The sequence below is a fragment of the Bos grunniens genome, chromosome 4 (genome assembly GCF_055505025.1).
Source record: "Bos grunniens cultivar Pamir isolate PY7600 chromosome 4, Bosgru_T2T1.0, whole genome shotgun sequence".
NCBI classification, from domain to species: Eukaryota; Metazoa; Chordata; class Mammalia; order Artiodactyla; family Bovidae; genus Bos; species Bos grunniens.
The window spans coordinates 35341361-35360426 of record NC_141168.1 but is presented as its reverse complement, the minus strand read 5'-3'; the positions used below and the strand labels follow the sequence as shown (position 1 = coordinate 35360426).

The window sequence follows — 19066 nt, the reverse complement described above, 5'->3', positions numbered from 1 at the left end:
TTAATTTAGTACCCACAATCTTATAGATATTAGTAATAAGTGAAAAATTCAATCTAGATGTTATCATGAGTTGGTCATAGTGGTGGAACAATTTCCTTATGCTCTCCTGGAACATCTTATGCTCATTGTTAGTATTCTTAGTGTATCCACTTGATAACAATGTGTTCAATTTCAGTCAGTTCAGTTGCTCAGTCATGTATGAATATTTGCGATCCCACAGACTGAAGCACACCAGGTTTCCCTGTCCATTACCAACTCCAGGAGCTTGCTCAGCCTCATGTCCATCAAGTCGGTGATGCCATCCAACCATCTCATCCTCTGTTGTCCTCTTCTTCTGTCTTCAATCTTCAAACACTAGCATTAGGGTCTTTTCCAATGAATCAGTTGTTCACATCAGGTGGCCAAAGTATTGGAGCTTCAGCTTCAGCATCAGTCCTTCCAATGAATATTCAGGACTGGTTTCTTTTAGATTTGACTGGTTTAATCTCCTTGCTGTCTAAGGGACTCTCAAGAGTCTTCTCCAACATGACAGTTCAAAAGCATTAATTCTTTGGCACTCAACTTTCCTTAAGGTCCAACTCTCATATCCATACATGACTACTCAAAAGACCATACCTTTGACTATATGGACCTTTGCTGGTAAAGTAATGTCTCTGCTTTTTAATATGCTGTCTTGGTTTGTCATAGCTTTTCTTCCAAAGAGAAAGTGTCTTTTCATTTCATGGCTGCTGTCACCATCTGCAGTTATCTTGGAGCCCCCAAAAACAAAGTCTGTCACTGTTTCCATTGTTTCCCCATCTATTTGCCATGAAGTGATGGGACCAGATGCCATGATCTTTGTTTTTTGAATGTTGAGTTTTAAGCTAGTTTTTTCACTGTCCTCTTTCACTTTAATCAAGAGGCTTTTTAGTTCTTCATCGTTTTCTACTGTAAGAGTAGTGTCATCTGTATATCTGAGGTTATTGATTTTCTCCCAGCAATCTTGATTCCAGCCTGTGGTTCATCCAGCCTGGCATTTTACATAATGTTGAGTTCAATTCAGTTCAGTTGCTCAATCATGTCCAACTCTTTGTGACCCCATGGACTGTAGCACGCCAGGCTTTCCTGTCCATCACCAACTCCCAAAGCTTGCTCAAACGCATGTCTATCAAGTCAGTGATGCCATCCAAGCATCTCATCCTCTGTTGTCCCCTTCTCTTCCTGCCTTCGATCTTTCCCAGCATCAAAGTCTTTTCCATTGAGTCAGTTCTTCACATCAGGTGGCCAAAGTATTGGAGTTTCAGCTTCTGCATCAGTCCTTCCAATGATATACTCTGCATATAAGTTAAATAAGCAGGGTGACAATATAGTCTTGACGTACTTCTTTCCCAATTTGGAGCCAGTTCATTGTTCCATGTCCGGTTCTAACTGTTGCTTCTTGACTGGCATACAGATTTCTCAGGAGGCAGGTAAGGTGGTCTGGTCTTCCCATCTCTTGAAGAATTTTCCACAGTTTGTTGTGATCCACACTGTCAAAGACTTTAGTGTAGTCAATGAAGAAGAAGTAGATGTTTTTCTGGAATTACCTTTTTTTTTTTTTAATGATCCAACAGATGTTGGCAGTTTGATATCTGGTTTCTGTGCCTTTTGTAAATCCACCTTGAACATCTGGAATTTCATGGTTCATGTACTGTTGAAGCCTAGCTTGGAGAATTTGAGCATTACTTTGCTAGAGTGTGAGATGAGTGCAACTGTGTGGCAGTTTGAACATTGCCTTTCTTTGGGATTGGAATGAAAACTGACTTTTTTCAGTCCTGTGGCCACTTCTGAATTTTCCAAATTTGCTGGCATATTAAATACAGCACTTTAACAGGATCATCTTTTAGAATTTGAAATAACTCAGCTGAAATTCCATTACCTCCAATAGCTTTGTTCTTAGTGATGCTTCCTAAGGTCCATTTGACTTCACACTCCAGGATGTCTGGCTCTAGATAAGTGATTACACCATCCTGGTAATCTGGGTCATGAAGATCTTTTTTGTATAGTTTTTCTGTGTATTCCTTCCACCTCTTCTTAGTATCTTCTGCTTCTGTTAGGTTCATACCATTTCTGTCCTTTATTGTGCCCATCTTTGCATGAAATGTTCCCTTGATATCTCTAATTTTCTTGAAGAAATCTCTAATCTTTCCCATTCTATTGTTTTCCTCTATTTCTTTGCATTGATCACTTAGGAAGGCTTTCTTAACTCTCTTTGCTATTCTTTGGAACTCTGCATTCAGATGGGTATATCTTTCCTTTTCTCTTTTGCCTTTTGCTTCTCTTATTTTCTCAGCTGTTTGTAAGGCCTCCTCAGACAACCATTTTACCTTTTTGCATTTCTTCTTCTTAGGGATAGTTTTGATCATGGCCTCCTGTACAGTGTATGAACTTCTGTCGATAGTTCTTCAGGCACTCTATCAGGTCACATTCCTTGAATGTATTTATCACTTCCTCTGTATAATTGGAAGGGATTTGATTTAGGTCATACCTGAATGGTTAGTGGTTTTCTATTCTTTCTTCAATTTAAATATGAATTTTGCAAGAAGGAGTTCATGATATGGGCCGCAGTCACCTCTGACCTTATTTTTGCTGACTGTATAGAGCTTCTCCATCTTCAGCTGCAAAAAATATAATCAGTCTGATTCCAGTATTGACCATCTAGTGATGTCCATGTGTAGCATCACCTATTGTATTGTTGGAAGAGGGTGTTTGCTTTGACTAGTGTGTTCTCTTGGCAAAACTCTGTTAGCCTTTGCTCTGCTTCATTTTGTACTCCAAGGCCAAACTCCCCTGTTACTCCAGATATCTCTTGACCTCCTACTTTTACATTCCCGTCCCTTTTGATGAAAAGGATATCTTTTTTTGGTGTTAGTTCTAGAAGTTCTTTTAGGTTTTCATAGAACTGTTTGACTTCAGCTTCTTCAGCTTTAGTGATTGGGGCCTAGACTTGAATTACTGATTTTGAATTGTTGGTCTTGGAAATGAACAGAGATCATTTTGTTGTATTTGAGACTGTACCCAAGTAGTGCATTTCAGACTCTCTCGTTGACTATGAGGGCTACTTGATTTCTTCTAAGGGATTCTTGCCCACAGTAACAGAGATAATGGTCATCTGAATTAAATTCGCCCATTCTGGTCCATTTTAGTTCACTGATTCCTAAAATGTGGATGTTTACTCTTGCCATCTCCTCTTGGACCACTTCCAATTTACCTTGATTCATGGACCATTCCAAGTTCCTATGCAATATTGTTCTTTACAGCATCAGACTTTACTTCCATCACCAGTCACATCCACAACTGGGCATTATTTTTGGTTTATTCGGCTTTAAATAAAATCTTTCATATAGATCAATTCAAATAATGTTTGTCAAAGATAAAGACATTAACATAAGGTATAATATTTACATAATATAGATAGATAAGGGAGGAAGGCAAGAAATAAAAGACAGGAGAAGGAAGAAAGGAAGTCATGGAGGACAAAAGAAGGTAGGAAGGAAAGGAAAGAAGGGGTGTGGATGAATGTAGATGAATATTTATATCTTTAGTGAAGAATTTAATAGATACTAAGAGCAGTTTATTTTTATCACGGCCACTTCATGATCAAAATAGTAATAAAACCATGTAAGATGCATTTTAAGAATTACTTAAGTCCAATTAAATCTCAAATACCTTGAAATTGTAAAGTCCTACATTAAAAAATATATTTTGAGACTAAAAAGTGATCTTGTAGAACATCTCTCTGTCTGCCTTGATATGTGTATCATTAAAAATCAGATTTTATTGTGTACATGTAACCTGACATAAATTGTTTTTATTCATTTTCAGTTTATTTATATACAGTTACTGAAATTATAAACCGTATTATATTGTTTTAAGGAGATTTCCCCCCATAATATTCATGCAATATTCAATTCACAGATATTTATTAACCTTCTTATTCAGGTCAGAACCTTGATCTAGAAATTTAAATCTTGTTCAGGGTGTCTGGGTCTTAGTTCAAGAAGGTCAGTGGTGGAATAGCCATGCCTGATGCTGCTTTGTTCTGTATATGAACTGTTGGGCTGAGAGAATCAAGTCTCCACTTAATTAAGAAAGCAAACATAATGTTTTGAAAAACACTGAACTTTGAATTGCCTTTTAGGGAAAATTAGGGTGTACTGTTCTTCAAATATATGTTGTAGGTGCCATATTTAAGGAAATAACTGAAATAGATTTTTCTCAGAATCTAGAGTCAACCAGTTACAATAGGATTTAAATTGGTTTTGAGTCAGAGGATCTTCAGATAGTGTTTTATTTTGAAATATGTAATCAAAATAGTAGTTTTCAGAAGAATAATTGAGTTCCAAATTTAGCTGCATCTTCGCTCTATAAAAGTAAATAGATACATTAATGTGAATTCTAAGAAATACTCAATTTGCCATTCTTCAGCATCAGTTCAATAATCATTTACACATCATTACCAGGTAAATACTAAATATTAATTGAATCCCCATTCTGGGTTGGTCAGCATGGTAGACCTGGGTATAAAATTAATGACAAGGCCTCCTCTTCAGAACTTATAATCTTGGTTTTTATATGCGTCTGTGTTCCCCACAAGCTCTCTCCTGAAATTATACCATAAAAATTTACCTTCCTCATTGGTTCACCAGGTATTTCCTATATACTAATTTTTAGGGAAAACATAAACCTTCTCATGAGATTTGAATGTACTTAGTTCCTGCATAGCCTCTTCTGTGTTCTGTCTTGCTTGCTGCCATGCCAAGAAGGAATGTGTGTGTGATGTCAGGGTGTTTTTGTTCCCTCTTGGAATCTCTACTGAATCCAGAAGTTAGAATGGCACAAATAACATTCATAATTCAAACTCTTTTAAATATAATCCAATCTTTGAAGGTTCAGAAGGCATAGGGATTTTATAGTGATGCCTTCATCATTATGAAACATTATTTTTAAATCTCCTGTAGATGTACTGAGTGTTGGATAGTGAGGAATTCCATTTGATATGTCACCAGATAAATCATACCAAAGTGTAATTGAATTCTAGGATTCCTGAAATCCTATTTACTTTCAATATAGAATTATATTCATCGAGTATAGAAAAAGAAATTCTTAAGCTAGTTCTGTGATTTTGGTCATTCCTCCTTAAAAAATTGTTGAAAACAAAGATTAAACTTCATATTCATGTTCCAGGGAAGGAAGAATAACAGGAATACAATATAATTTAATCTTTGACTTTTAGATGAGGCTGTTTACAAAATTAAAACAAATGGCTAGTGATTTCAGATGAGAGATGATGAACACTTTTCAGAAATGCAAGAATTTATTTCATTTTATTCATCCAGGTAGAAAACAAGGTTTTCTTTAGTTACTTGTAGGTTTCTGAATTCACTTTGCTATATAGAAACTGAGTGAATAAAAACAGGTAACAAAATACTAACAAAATATTTTGAAAGGAGAGTAGTTAACCTAAAATGTGTACTTTGCATTTCTACCTCTCACTTATTTTCATTCGTATTTTTCCCAGAGAGGGGCACTTCCAGAGTTCCCTGTATAACCAGATCCCTACCTGACTTCTGACACACTGAATTGTGCTCATATAAGCCTCCTCCTGAAATGAGGAAATATTTGTTGAATCTCAGAGTTTCTGTAATCCCAATTAGCTTTAATATGTTTCTGGGTTACATCTTTTTTGGATTTTTCTTCTCTGAAGATATGTCTAATTATTCTGTCTTTGCAAAAAAAAAAAAAAGAAATATCTTAATGAAGGACAGATTTTCAATAAACAGGTAACCAAAAGTGCTCAAATGTTGAGGGTATCCTTTTCCTGTGACTATAGTAATCCTTCAGTTCAGTGAAAAGTAGGCAGAACATTTATGCTATTGATTCATCTTCCAATACCCACACTGATGGCTGCATGGAAATAAAATAATACAGGAGCACCTCACATTATACTACAGCTAGTGATTTCATGGAAGACAAGGTACATCAAACCATTTGGTACATCAAACTAGTTTTGGAAAGACAGGATTAGTTCATGAGGGAAAGGATAATTTTATAGATATTTTGAAATTAAACAATGTTTCTGCATGTGAATCCTTGAGTCTTTTCTTTGAAATTGTGTGAAATTGTGTCCAAGCTATTAAACTTTTCTGTTACACAGATTACTCACCTATTTTAATAAAATATGCCTAAAACCTGTTAGAATGAAATTAGTGTGAAATTTAATAATGTGATTAACATCAAAGGTATGTATGTGGCACATGGTAAAAACTTAATACATATTTATTTTATTTGTTGCACAACAAGTGGGCACATCCTATTCACTTTGTTCTTCAGGAAATAGCTCTTTGGTTTTGAGGCTTGTTTATTGAAGTAGGGGTTGACTTTTAATTCTGTGAACAAATGGCAGGATGAGCTTTGTTTACTTTTCCTTTATGTAGAGTGAACATGAACTCTATAATAGTCTGTAAGACAATAAATTACTTGTAAAAATAAATGGGTATCTAACAGGAAACCCAGAGAAAATGGAACAGAAAAATTGTCTTTTATACAACATGTAATTATCCTGCCAGGGGTCTTCAACCTCCAGGCTGCAGACCAGTACCTTCAGTCCCAATAGCAATGGCATTAGATTAGAAATAAAATGCACAACAAATGTTATGTACTTGAATTATCCCAAAACCTACCCCCCACCCCCAGTCCATGGAAAAATTGTCTTCCATGAAATCAGTCCCTGGTGCAAAAAAAGCTGGGGACCTAGATGATTTTCCTACACCTAGTTGGAAAATGAAACTTCTCCATCTTTGACTGCAACCTGTTATCTTAGTTAGACAACAATTAATTGCTAAGTGAGTTTAGTGAGTTTAACAAATGACTAGTTACAGAACTAAAATCAACTAGGGAAATACCATGGTGCTTCAAGGAATAAGCTTATCAGAAAATATATGTGCTCAAAATTTATGGTTACCACACTCTGCCCATGGCTGTAAATTTCTTTCCGGCTATTGATGTAAATTTGTGTAAACTGCCAGCAAGTTGGGGCTTCCTTGGTGGCTCATGGTAAAGATCCACCTTCCAGGAGACTTGGGTTCGAACCCTGGGTCAGGAAGATACCCTGGAGAAGGAAATGGAAACCCAGACCAGTATTCTTGCTGGGAAATCCCATGGACAGAGGAGGCTGGTGGGGGTTCATGGTCACAAAGAGTTGCACTTAGCAACTAAGCATGCACACACGCACCAGCAGGTTGGCAGTCAGATGATATCCAAGCAAGTTCTTCCTATTTTCCACTTCTTATCTTTTCCCTTTGGTTCACTGAATGGGAAACCCATTTAGAATCAAGGACAAGGCCCAATTCTGGTAAAAAGTACCACAGACCCTGGCATATACTTTCTTCTGATCCAAACAGAGACTGCATACCACAGCTCTTCTCCTGATTCCACAGAGGAAGTTCAGAAGTTCCAGTGTCAAGGGACACTGCCTATCAACAAAGAGACTCTTCCACCCACTGTACTATGTGGAGCCCCCATTAGCACTAAAAGAATTGAAGGAAGGGAGACCTCAGGATTGTAGTCCATGAGTTTAATGCAGCCAGCATTTACACTGTGTACCTCCAGCATGGTCATGGTTAATAACATTGAATGTGAATGCCTGTAGGCTGGTGTGCTCTTCCTAGTCAACTGCAGTCCATTCTGAAACCTGTTATCTTAAATTTGTGGATTTGTCTTTGCAACTCTTCATACAGAACCAAGAGTTACAAACTCAACTCCTTCTTTTATTGCATTAAATAATTAAAACTTTCTTTAATTGAGAAGGAAAGTAATAAGTGGAGACATTACAGAATCTAAAATACCAAATGCTATGCCAAAAAAAAAAAAAAAAGTGGAAACCTAAAAGTCAGCAGAGTGAAAGAAGAAACTAGCAAATCCATTTTGAAGCAACATGTAATTAACCTATTGAACATCATGGTTTATATAGTTGGAAAGGATTAATTGCTGGGCATTTTTAACATGACACACATCAAGTAATTTTTATAGAGATTTATCTAAGAAGTCGCAGAACATTTTCAAAACAGCTTTGTGACTGGTTCCAGCAGCAGACTGTACATAGCCAGCAGTTCCTCTGTACAGTGCTGGCTGGTGTGGTTGGCCATGCTTGCCCATCATTTCCACCTTTTGTGTCAAAACAGACAGGAACAAACCATCTTAAGCTATGTGAATTTTTAAAGACAAAGTAAAAGAAGTAATTTAAGGTCTATAAATGTTTTCATGATTATTAACTGGTTGCCATTATTTTGTTCTGGGAAAGAAGTAGTGTGTACAAGAGTGTATATGCAGAGATGTGAATGCTTGTGTGTTTATGTGACTCACTCTGTCATATCCAAGTTTTTCCGGGCGAGTGGCTCTTAGTCATGAAGCACGGGAACTGTGTTAGGTCTAACAGACAACCTCAGGTGTGTAGCCCCAGAGGAGCAGCTCCTGTACTTGCTTTTAACTGCTAATCAGGGTAAGGTGTGCTGCTGAAATTGCATTTTTGACGCTTGCTTTCCCACTATCTCCCTCAAGGCAATGTTATTGTGACAGACCAAAGAGTAGGGGAAAAGAAATTCTGGCTTTGAAAGATTGATAGAATTTTCCTCCCCTTTCAGGTCCTAAGCACTCAGAAAAACTTGAATATCTCACTGGTTAACGATTTCCAAGTGGGAAAAAAAAGAGATTTCCTATGGAGGAAAGGGATATGAGTAAGATTAGAACCATAGCCTCTTTCCTTGGAGAAACTGGCTTTGCATCACTTCTCTCCTATCCCTTCTCACTGCCTATAAACTCTACCTAACACCTGCCCATGGGCAATTTTTCCCCAACTCACCTCGCCAATAAGGGCCAAAGTCTTCTTGTTGAATTGTGATATTCCTTATTCTCAGTGGGCTTCCCCAGTGGCTCTGCTGGTAAAGAATCCATCTGCAATGAGGGAGACCTGGGTTCTATCCCTGGGTTGGGAAAATCCTCTGGATAAGGGAACGGCTATCCACTCCAGTAATCCAATATTATTCTCAGTACTTACAAAGACTCATCGTATCTTTCCTCCATTACAAAGCTTTTAAAAACATCCCATTGTCTACCAATTGAGGCACACTTATTTCCATGGCATTTGGTGTCCAGTGTGATGTTGGAACCCACTTTCCAATTTTGTCTTTTGTTGCTTATTTTCATAGACTGTATCCTTCAGCTTTTCTCAGATAGATTGCTTTGGTATTCTTGTAGGAGTGTTTTGTTGTGGAGCACTAATTAAATAGCCTTTAACCTCCTTGGGCTTTTAACCTCCTTGGGCTTCCCTGGTAGCTCAGCTGGTAAAGAATCTGCCTGCAATGCAGGAGACCCTGGTTCGACTCCTGGGTTGGGAAGATGCCCTGGAGAAGGGATAGGGTACCCACTCCAGTATTCATGGGCTTCACTGGTGCCTCAGAGGGTAAAGAATCCACCTGCAATGCAGGAGACCTGAGTTCAATCGCTGGGTTGGGAAGATCCTTTGAAGGAGGGCATGGCAACCCATGCCAGTATTCTTGCCCAGGGAATCCTCATGGACAGAAGAGCATGGCAGGCTAAAGTCCTTGGGATCACAAAAAGTCAGACATGATTGAGCAACTATATGTATATATATATATATATATATATATATATATATATATATATACATACACACACACACACACACACCTGCTTAGCTTTAGTGCTGTTAACACCAACATCACCTCTCAAGTCATAGTGACAAACAAAAATGCCTCACCTATTTCTGAACCTTCAGTAAGAGAGCTTTACTATCCTTCAAGATGAGATATGCTCTCGAACTTCACTTGCCTTCATTCCTTATTCATGCTGTTGCCTTGGTTTGAAATGTCTTCATAGCTAACTCATGATGCCTTAATGAAATCACCTCAATTCTTAGTTCAAAGAGATTTCACCTTCCTTTTGAATTCCCAAGGCAATTCATATTCATTGAATGCCTACACATGCCAGGCAGTCTTGCTACTTGCTTTATATGCATTATTTCCCCTTAACTTTGTCCTTCCTGGTTCACAGTGAGTGATATTGAAACTTACTTCACAAAGGCCATCCCTCCTACCTCTTCCATCTTCTTCTCACCAGAGGGCAAGTTAGAGCTTAAATCTAAGCTCTCTAATCTTTTTAGACATCTAACATTCAGCAGTTTCTATCCTAGATATGAAACACCATTTATTAATTTTCATAAAGGCAATATATTGACTTAGTTCTTGCCTAGGCTTGCCATTTTCATATCTTACCCTCTGTAAGGATCCCAGCAGAGTACACTGGGATCTCAAAACAGTCTCATAAAAATGCTTGCTATAAAAATCTGGACTCTAAAAAAATGACTAATGAATTCCAGTTTCCAGTGTTTATTTTATAACCCAGGGAAGTTCAAAAGAGTCAAAATCCAGGATATCTGATCATTGGTCTGGGATGAGGAAGATTGGGTGAAAACAGCTGAAAAAATTAAAACTAAAGAAACATAATGAAATTAGCTTTACCTTTTCAAACGAATACATAATAACAATGTAATACTCTAAAACCAACATAAAATGCCAGGAAAAATTTGATATTTTGAGGATGTTAATGGGTAACAATTCAGAGCATATTAAGAGGGGCGACTGCACAATTTCCATTACCATCAATGAAACTAATATGGTAAAATTCACACATATTGCAGTGGAAGCATGACCTCAACTGTCACTGGACATGTTACTTTTTGTGGTGTGTGATTTTCTCCTCTAATTTGAGGCAATTTAATTTTCTGCCCACTTCACAGAGAAATGTCAGGCTGAATGACTGGAGCATTGATGTTGAACATCTTTCTTCACACATTGTATTTACAATAAAACTGATTCTGTTATCCTTGATAACACTAAATAAAAAGCAAAAGCCACAGTATTCCTTAATATATACTCACCTTTGAAAATCAGAATTTGGACACACATTTTAGTCATACTTGGAAAATAGTAGGAATTTGAAAATTTAAAAACAAAGTTTTTTGTGAACAAAGAAGAAAATTCATTATTGAAGAACAACAAGACAACAATATATTAATTGTCTGACTGTAAAGTTTTAGGATTAATGATATATTGGAAAAGTTTCAAAACTTTGATTCTATGTTCATTTTAAAATTTTTCATAAATCAAATATGGAATAGTGGTTAAAAGGACAGTCTCTGAAACCAAACTGTTCACAGACTGATTCTACTGATAATCAGCTCTGTCATCTTACATAAATTATGTAACATTTCTGGGTCTCAGTTTCCTTACTGATTAATTGAAAGTATTAGAATTCCTACCTCTTAAGATCATGAAGTTAAAATGAATTAATACCCTTAAAGCACTTAGCTCCTGGGGATGGCCAGTAAATGTTCATTATCGATATTATTATCATAAATATGAAACATATTATATTGGAAAAAACAAGATAAATTCTCATATTTGTTTTATTTTTATGCTCTTTTAAAATATATTTGATGTGATTATTCTATTTTACTCTATATTAGGGAAAAGGATATCAATGTAAACATGCTATATGAATAATGATTTTAGAGGACTCTTAATTCCTAACAGTCAGTGAATAACAAAGAATGGGACTTATTGACTAATCCAAATACTATTTTTTATCTCTCTCTGCCTCTCTTAATCCAACATAGCTATTCGATCCAATTGCCTGAGTATAGGGACCATTTCTTACTGGATTCTTCATTTTTATCATGTAACTCTGGCTTAGCACATAGTCAGCATTCAGTAAATATTAATCCAATTCTTTTCAAGATAAATATTCCACTTTATTTGTACATTTATTCAACTAGCCAGTTCACCCAACCATCCTTTATCATGGCCTGGGGCTTTTCATCTTTAATCTTTTCCATCAGAGGAGCCATTTGAGCTCCATCACCTCCTGATTCTTATATACTGCTCTTAGTACACCCTGGAGAAGGCACTGGCAACCCACTCCAGTACTCTTGCCTGGAAAATCCCATGGACTGCAGCCGGAGGAGCCTGGTAGGCTGCAGTCCATGGGGTCGTGAAGAGTTGGACAGGACTGAGTGACTTCACTTTCACTTTTCACTTTCATGCATTGGAGAAGGAAATGGCAACCCACTCCAGTGTTCTTGCCTGGAGAATCCCAGGAACGGCGGAGCCTGGTAGGCTGCCGTCTCTGGGGTCGCACAGAATCGGACACGACTGAAGCGACTTAGCAGCAGCAGCAGTTCACCCTAGTCTCTGTCTCCTTAACACTCACAACCATATTCAGTGCAACAGTATTTAGCCCTGTTTATTTAGTTTCATGGTAAATTTGACTCTTCAACTAGATCATATGCAATTTAAGAGCAGAGATGAATATGATACTTTTTTGTGACATCTTATAGTTTCATTAGAGTGTAATTCTTCCAATCTTAAAGGAAGAGTTGCAATATTGCATTTGTATATTATATGTTTATGCTACTGCTGCTGCTGCTGCTGCTACGTCGCTTCAGTCGTGTCCGACTCTGTGTGACCCCATAGATGGCAGCCCACCAGGCTCCCCTGTCCCTGGGATTCTCCAGGCAAGAACACTGGAATGGGTTGCCATTTCCTTCTCCAATGCATGAAAGCGAAAAGTGAAAGTGAAGTCACTCAGTCATGTCTGACTCTGTGCGACCCCATAGACCCCCCCAGGCTCCTCTGTCCATGAGATTTTCCAGGCAAGAGTACTGGAGTGGGGTGCCATTGCCTTCTCTGATATGTTTATAAATACACACAAATATATTATCATATGAAGTAGAGGAGTTAAGTAAAGATTCTAGCTTCTAACTCAGGGACACTAAATGAATATGTATTTCCCTTTTACCCATGGGCCAACGACAAGTTGGCCCTGTATGTATTCAACTTCTGCTACTATGGGAGATGCAGGATAGCAAATAAAATACTTTAAACTTTACTCTGAGTCTAATACAGCTATTAATCAGTTATAGACACCCTTAACATTGAATTAATGTAATTTCACAGGCCATTCTAATGTGTTCTGCATCTCTCAAAATTTGATGTACCTAGTTCTAAATCTGTAAAGATTCAAAGAAATTCAAAATTATAATGCAGCTAATCAAATAATGCAGTGTTTCACTATATAAAGTGTAAGCAAATGTTTTATAAGCAATAACTAAATTAATTAAGGTAGACACTATTTTATCCCCATAAATATAGGTGAAGAAATTGAACTGCCCACCAGACTCCTCTGTCCAGGGATTCTCTAAGCAAGAATACTGGAATGGTTTGCCATGTCCTCCTCCAGGGGTTCTTCTCAACCCAAGGACTGGACCCAGGTGTCCCACATTGCAGGCAGACTCTTTACTGTCTGAGCCACCAGGGAGGTCCGAAACTGCAAGAGGTTAAATAATAGTCAAAATCACAGTTTGGAAATGGATGAACCAGAATTCGAACCTAGGAATTTTGGCCCCAGAGCCAATGTTGTAACTACCTTGCCATATTGCTGGCAGACCCCGTAGGTTGCCTACACAAAGCCTCTGCCCCCCAGATCCTTTCTGAGACCCTTTCTGTGTGATAGTTACTTTCTTGATCTCCCTGAAGGCAAGGATGGATTATGTAACCTAGTTCTGGCCAACAGGATTAGAAGAAATGCCTTCTGGGTCTTTAATTTTCTACACTGGCAAAAAAATAAAAAGACGTGTTAAAAGAGGCCCAGTTTCTTCCCTAATTTTAGATATTGATGTGTGAGGATGTAATGCTTAGAGCTTCTGTAGCCATCTCGCAACTGAAAAGAAGGTCAAGAGAATTACAGTGTCACTCTGTGGTTGTACATATCTAGGCTTGTGTACTAACCCTGGACCTCCTTCCTTATGAATAGCTTATACTGTGAGAGTAGTAATTCTTCTTTTTTTTTGCTAAAGCTACTTTTTGTTGAATATTGTTAGCTACAGTTCATATCGTCCTAGTGATGAAAGTATAAATCGCTGATTTATTCCACTCTTAGATCTTGTCATAAAATATGACATTTTTATTTCTAATCAGCAAGATTAGTATTCCCATATGAGTATTTATGAGCATCTTATGTTCTTTCAGGTTTTCATATAGGTATGATTGTATTTGTAAGACTTTTTTTCCTTTATATACCAATTTTTTATTCTTGGCCAAATATGAAACAAATGCAATAATTTTATTTTTTCCAGTTTACTTTTTACTAATTCTAAAATTAGATCACCAGCTTGATTCACGAATTACTAGCTTGAAAACATGTTTTAAATTCCACTGACAAATTTGACAAAGAAAACTTTAATTTTTAAACTGTGGATTCATTTGAATTATTTGACTTTTTTCATATCATATAATAGTAATAGTTAGCAAAATGAAAGTATAATTCAGTTTCATTTCCTTCTTTATATTTAAGTTGAACTTAAACTTGTGTTATGTTAGCCTCTGTCATATGAACTTCCCCAGGCCCCTCTCACCTAAACAATCAATCAGACAGGAAGAAATATCTTTCCTTCAGATTTAAAAATTTGGTTTTCAAAGGATAGCATACATGTCCACTTTGCCTCACTGCCTCTCCCTGATCAGATTGAAAGTAAGAATTAATCACCATTTTAAAAGATTTTAGATTATCTGTAAAAGAAGGTAATATAGTCTCAGTTTGCTTTAATTTTTTTTGCTTGTTTTTAGAAAACATTGATTCATTAACAGTTAAACATTTTTGATATTTGAAAAATACATCTTTATTTAAGACTAAGAGTTTAATTTTATTGTGATAAGTTAGGGTGTGAAGACAGATTTATTAGCATTAATAGAAGTAGATTCAAAATGTTGTAAACCATTAAGAAAAAAAAAATTATTCCTTAGGGAGTATTTCAACTGAAAGAAGCAAAAAAAAGAGCTTAGAGAAGCCTGCAGTTTACTCTGTAATTTACCTGTAGTGCCTGACAACTATGATGTCAGAGTACATAACACCACAGCTTGTTGGGCTCATTTCAAATCTGCATCTGTAATGAAAAAGTGCCATTTTCAGCCGTTTGTGAATAAGATCATTGAGCAAGACTCAGGTTTAGATATATCACTGCAACCACTCTCTATAATATGAAATTTTGAAAAAAACAAATCAGGATTCCTACAGTGGGCTGTCATAATAGTATCCTCTAAAGATTCCATTGCATGTATTGCTTAAATACATGTGTTCAATTTAAGTGAAGAAACTACCATTCTCCACCTAAGTATATAATAGGATTTCAATAAAAGTGGGCTGATACGAATGCATGATCTGATTTTTACATACCAGGAGAAGAGACAGAGGAAGCAAAATTGGTCTGAGATTGAGTATAAAATCACCTAAAGTTACAGGCTCGAGGTCATATTTGAGCTAGAGGACATTTCCTTCATCTCATATTTTCATAAAGAGGTTAAGACTCCCCATCCACTGCCTAGGAGAGAAGATATTAAAGTGAAGGTTTCTGATACCTCTTCCTACTTAGCCTTGCCTGGAGAGGAGATGGAAGGATTTACTTGCAGGTGAGACTGAGGACCTAACATGCATTGGGCCATGCCCCAAGAATGGGTAAAATTTCCTTTAACTAAAAGTTGAAAGCAATCCTCTGTAATTCTCTTCCTTCTCATTCTCTCCTCTTCCTTCTCATTCCCTCTTTGCTTCTCTCTCTTGCCTTTTTCTCAACAGTGCATTTTCCCTCCCCCTTTGCTTCCTATTTGTGTGTATCTCAGAACTTTTCCAGAGACCATTTGGTTTGAGGTCGGAGGCTGTTTTCTATTGTTGTATGTAACAATAGCAAAGCCAGTGCTGTATCAGATTGTCATGTGGCTCTCAGTGTCTGCTCACAGTTGTTTGGAATCTATAGGAGGAAACAGGTCAACTACTTGGCTTACATTAGTGTTCAATAAAGCACTAAGTCCTAGGGAGCATCAGCTCTCAAGAAAAAAGTATGTTTAGACAAAGTCTGTGGACAGAATCGGAAATTTAAGTGACAGGCACTTTTGTGTAAGATATCAGTAAAAGTTTTTTTAGCTTATTTAGGTGTTTCTTACAAAAATTAAATAATAAAAATAATAAGAGGTATCATTGATGATTATATTATTATAGGCCAAGTGCTGTACCATGTGTTATATATTTTTATATCAATTATTCCCTATAACTTCAAACTATAGATTGACAAACTCCTAATAATAATAATGACTAATACTAAATAATAATGACTGCGTTATTATAATGTTTCTATAGACTGGTAAAGTTCAAATGAATAACATAAGAAGATTTATATGAAACAGCTAAGCTCATGGCAAAGGTGATGTCATTTCCCCTTCCAATACCATTTCAGATTTTGCTGATCAATCACAACATAATCAATATGCACTGATACAGAGACATTGAATACATTTGCCGTCTTCATGCTGTCATAACCCCAGATGGGTCTAAACTCTCGATTTCCTATGATTAGTTGCCACTTAGACTCCTATAAATCTCAGTGGCTTAGAAGAATTTTCCAAATAGTAGGTCATAAGTGAGGCCTGTGTGTACTGATGAATCAAGAGAATCATTTTCAGTACTCTCTCTGTTTTATGAACTGTTCAGATAATATCTATATCTGAAATTATCTAAACTACAACAGATAGAACTTTGTGCTCAGTTGTCTGATTCTTTGCAACCCCATGGACTGTAGCCCACTAGGCTCCACTGTCCATGGGATTCTCAGGCCAGAATACTGGAGTGGGTTGACATGCCCTCCTCTAGGGGACCATCCCAACCCAGGGATTGATCCTGTATTGGTATGCAAGTTTTTTACCATTAGCCCCACCTGGGAAACCCTGGCATATGGTAAACACTCACAGATATTTTTCAAATACGTGATTGACTAAAGATCCCAGTTGAAGGATAGAAACACAGACAGATTTCCCTTTGTGCCATAACTTTTTCTCCTTGTGTCTTTTAATTTATTTTCCTAGTAATTTAACTTTAGAATCTTTTATTTGAGTATATTTCCATCTCCACCCTTGTGAACTCATAGTCCAAGAATCTTCCTTGTGTCCCAAATAAATACCATCATTTCTTGTCCTCCAGATAACAGAGATAAAAGATTTAGGAAATAGTGTACTTAATAAACAGGCTGCATCTTCTACTTGTTTGTTTTTCAATGCCTCCTTCCTTTTGCCTCTCTCTGATAATAATTCTCATCCAAGAACTTAATCTAGGCAGAAGAGAATGTTTCCTTGTTCAAACTTGGGTAAGGGAAATTCTTTTCCTAAGTGTGTCCTAGGCCACCAACTTCCTCTATAGCTAAGTGTAACATTACTATCTCTGTGTATACTTGAAGAGGAACAGTTAAAATTTTACATAAGCTCCTGCTCCTTCTGCCTCTGTAACCCAGCTTGCTCCTTGCAAAGTCTAGATCACGTAGGTCTCAGAAAGTGGGAACTCACAATACTTGGAACTGCAGCTTAACTCACTCACCCTTGTCCTGCTCTTTGCAATCACCCTAGCCCCTGCAAACCCACAAACCTGCTTTATCATGCCTGTCTGTGTATAAAAAACTGTGTAACCCCTTTGTTCGGGGTTCAAATCTTGGAGTGTTAACTCCTCTGGGCCCACAGGCATAATAAACCTAAGTTCTCCAGCTCTCCAAGTGTGGTGTTTGGTTTCTCAAGAATACTGGTTTTGTTAGGGGAAGCACACTGATTGAAACCGCCCACCCTGGCCAGGCACCATAGTAATAATTTGCATGAGTTGTTTTACGACAGGAGGTCCTGGTAAGGAATACGGAACTAATAAGCCACCAACAACTGGAAGAGTTCGGGAAAGGTCAAAAGGAGACACCACATGTCCGACCACCTCCCAGAATCCTTCTCTCTGTCTTCCATCTTGGCTGAATAAGGCGTGCACCACCAGGAAGGACTCTGAGTCAGAATAATTGGCTAAAGACAACCTGGAAACTAATCCCGTCACCATAAAACTGGAGACTGCAGCCATGTTGCAGAGCAGTTCTCCAGGGTTCCCTTACCCTGCTGCTCTCCACCTGGGTGCCCTTTCCCAATAAAATCTCTTGCTTTGTCAGCATATGTGTCTCCGTGGACAATTCATTTCCAAGTGTTAGACAAGAGCCCATTTTCGGATCCTGGAAGGGGTCCCCCTTCCTGCAACAGTTTCTGCAGCACACTTAGTTGAGCTCTCCTTAGAAAATTTTATTAAATGAAAACTATAGACCAGGCACCCTTTAGGAGCTTTTAAAGGTGTTATGTAGTTTAATTCCAATAACAATATTAGGGCTGTAAGTTCTTACCACCATACTACAGTTTAGAAAAATGAAGTTGGACAAAAATAGGCAGCGTGCCTACAGTCAGCTATCTAGTGATGGAGCTTACATCCACTCACATCATCCTGACTCCAGCAATGATTCTTTTTCTGCTGCTGCTACTGCTAAGTTGCTTCAGTCGTGTCCGACTTTGTGCGACCCCATGGACGGAAGCCCACCAGGCTCCCCCGGCCTTGGGATTCTCCAGGCAAGAACACTGGAGTGGGTTGCCATTTCCTTCTCCAGTGCATGAAAGTGAAAAGTGAAAGGGAAGTTGCTCAGTCGTGTCTGACTCTTAGCGACCCCATGGACTGCAGCCTACCAGGCTCCTCCATCCACGGGATTTTCCAGGCAAGAGTACTGGAGTGGGGTGCCATTGCCTTCTCTTTGCAAATATTTCTTTGTGTTTCCTATAATTGCAAGTATCTCTTCTTTCATCAAGTGTCTCCTCTTCCATCATTCCAGTTTTATTCTCAGTCCCCAAAGACATCTTTAAGTTACTAAACAGCTTAAGAGAATTTGTTTCATCACCAGGACCTTGTTTTTTTCTTTTTTCTTTTTTTTCTTTCATTTTAACATTTGTAATTAGAATCTGGAATATAAACCACAGAAGCAGTTATCCATTTTGAATCCATGAAGGGAGGTAAGTTACCAAAAAAGCTAAAAACAGCCTGTGGAAATATCAGAGGCATTTATATACTGATGCTGATTGTTAGCGCG

General features: G+C 37.6%; 1 protein-coding gene and 1 long non-coding RNA gene across 3 annotated transcripts in view; both read left to right on the top strand.

The window, feature by feature from the left end:
- The window catches only part of KCND2 (potassium voltage-gated channel subfamily D member 2), a 568410-nt gene that overhangs the window by 204192 nt on the left and 345152 nt on the right, over window positions 1-19066 (top strand). The window lies entirely within an intron of this gene.
- The window catches only part of LOC147373928 (uncharacterized), a 120498-nt gene that overhangs the window by 89636 nt on the left and 11796 nt on the right, over window positions 1-19066 (top strand). The window lies entirely within an intron of this gene.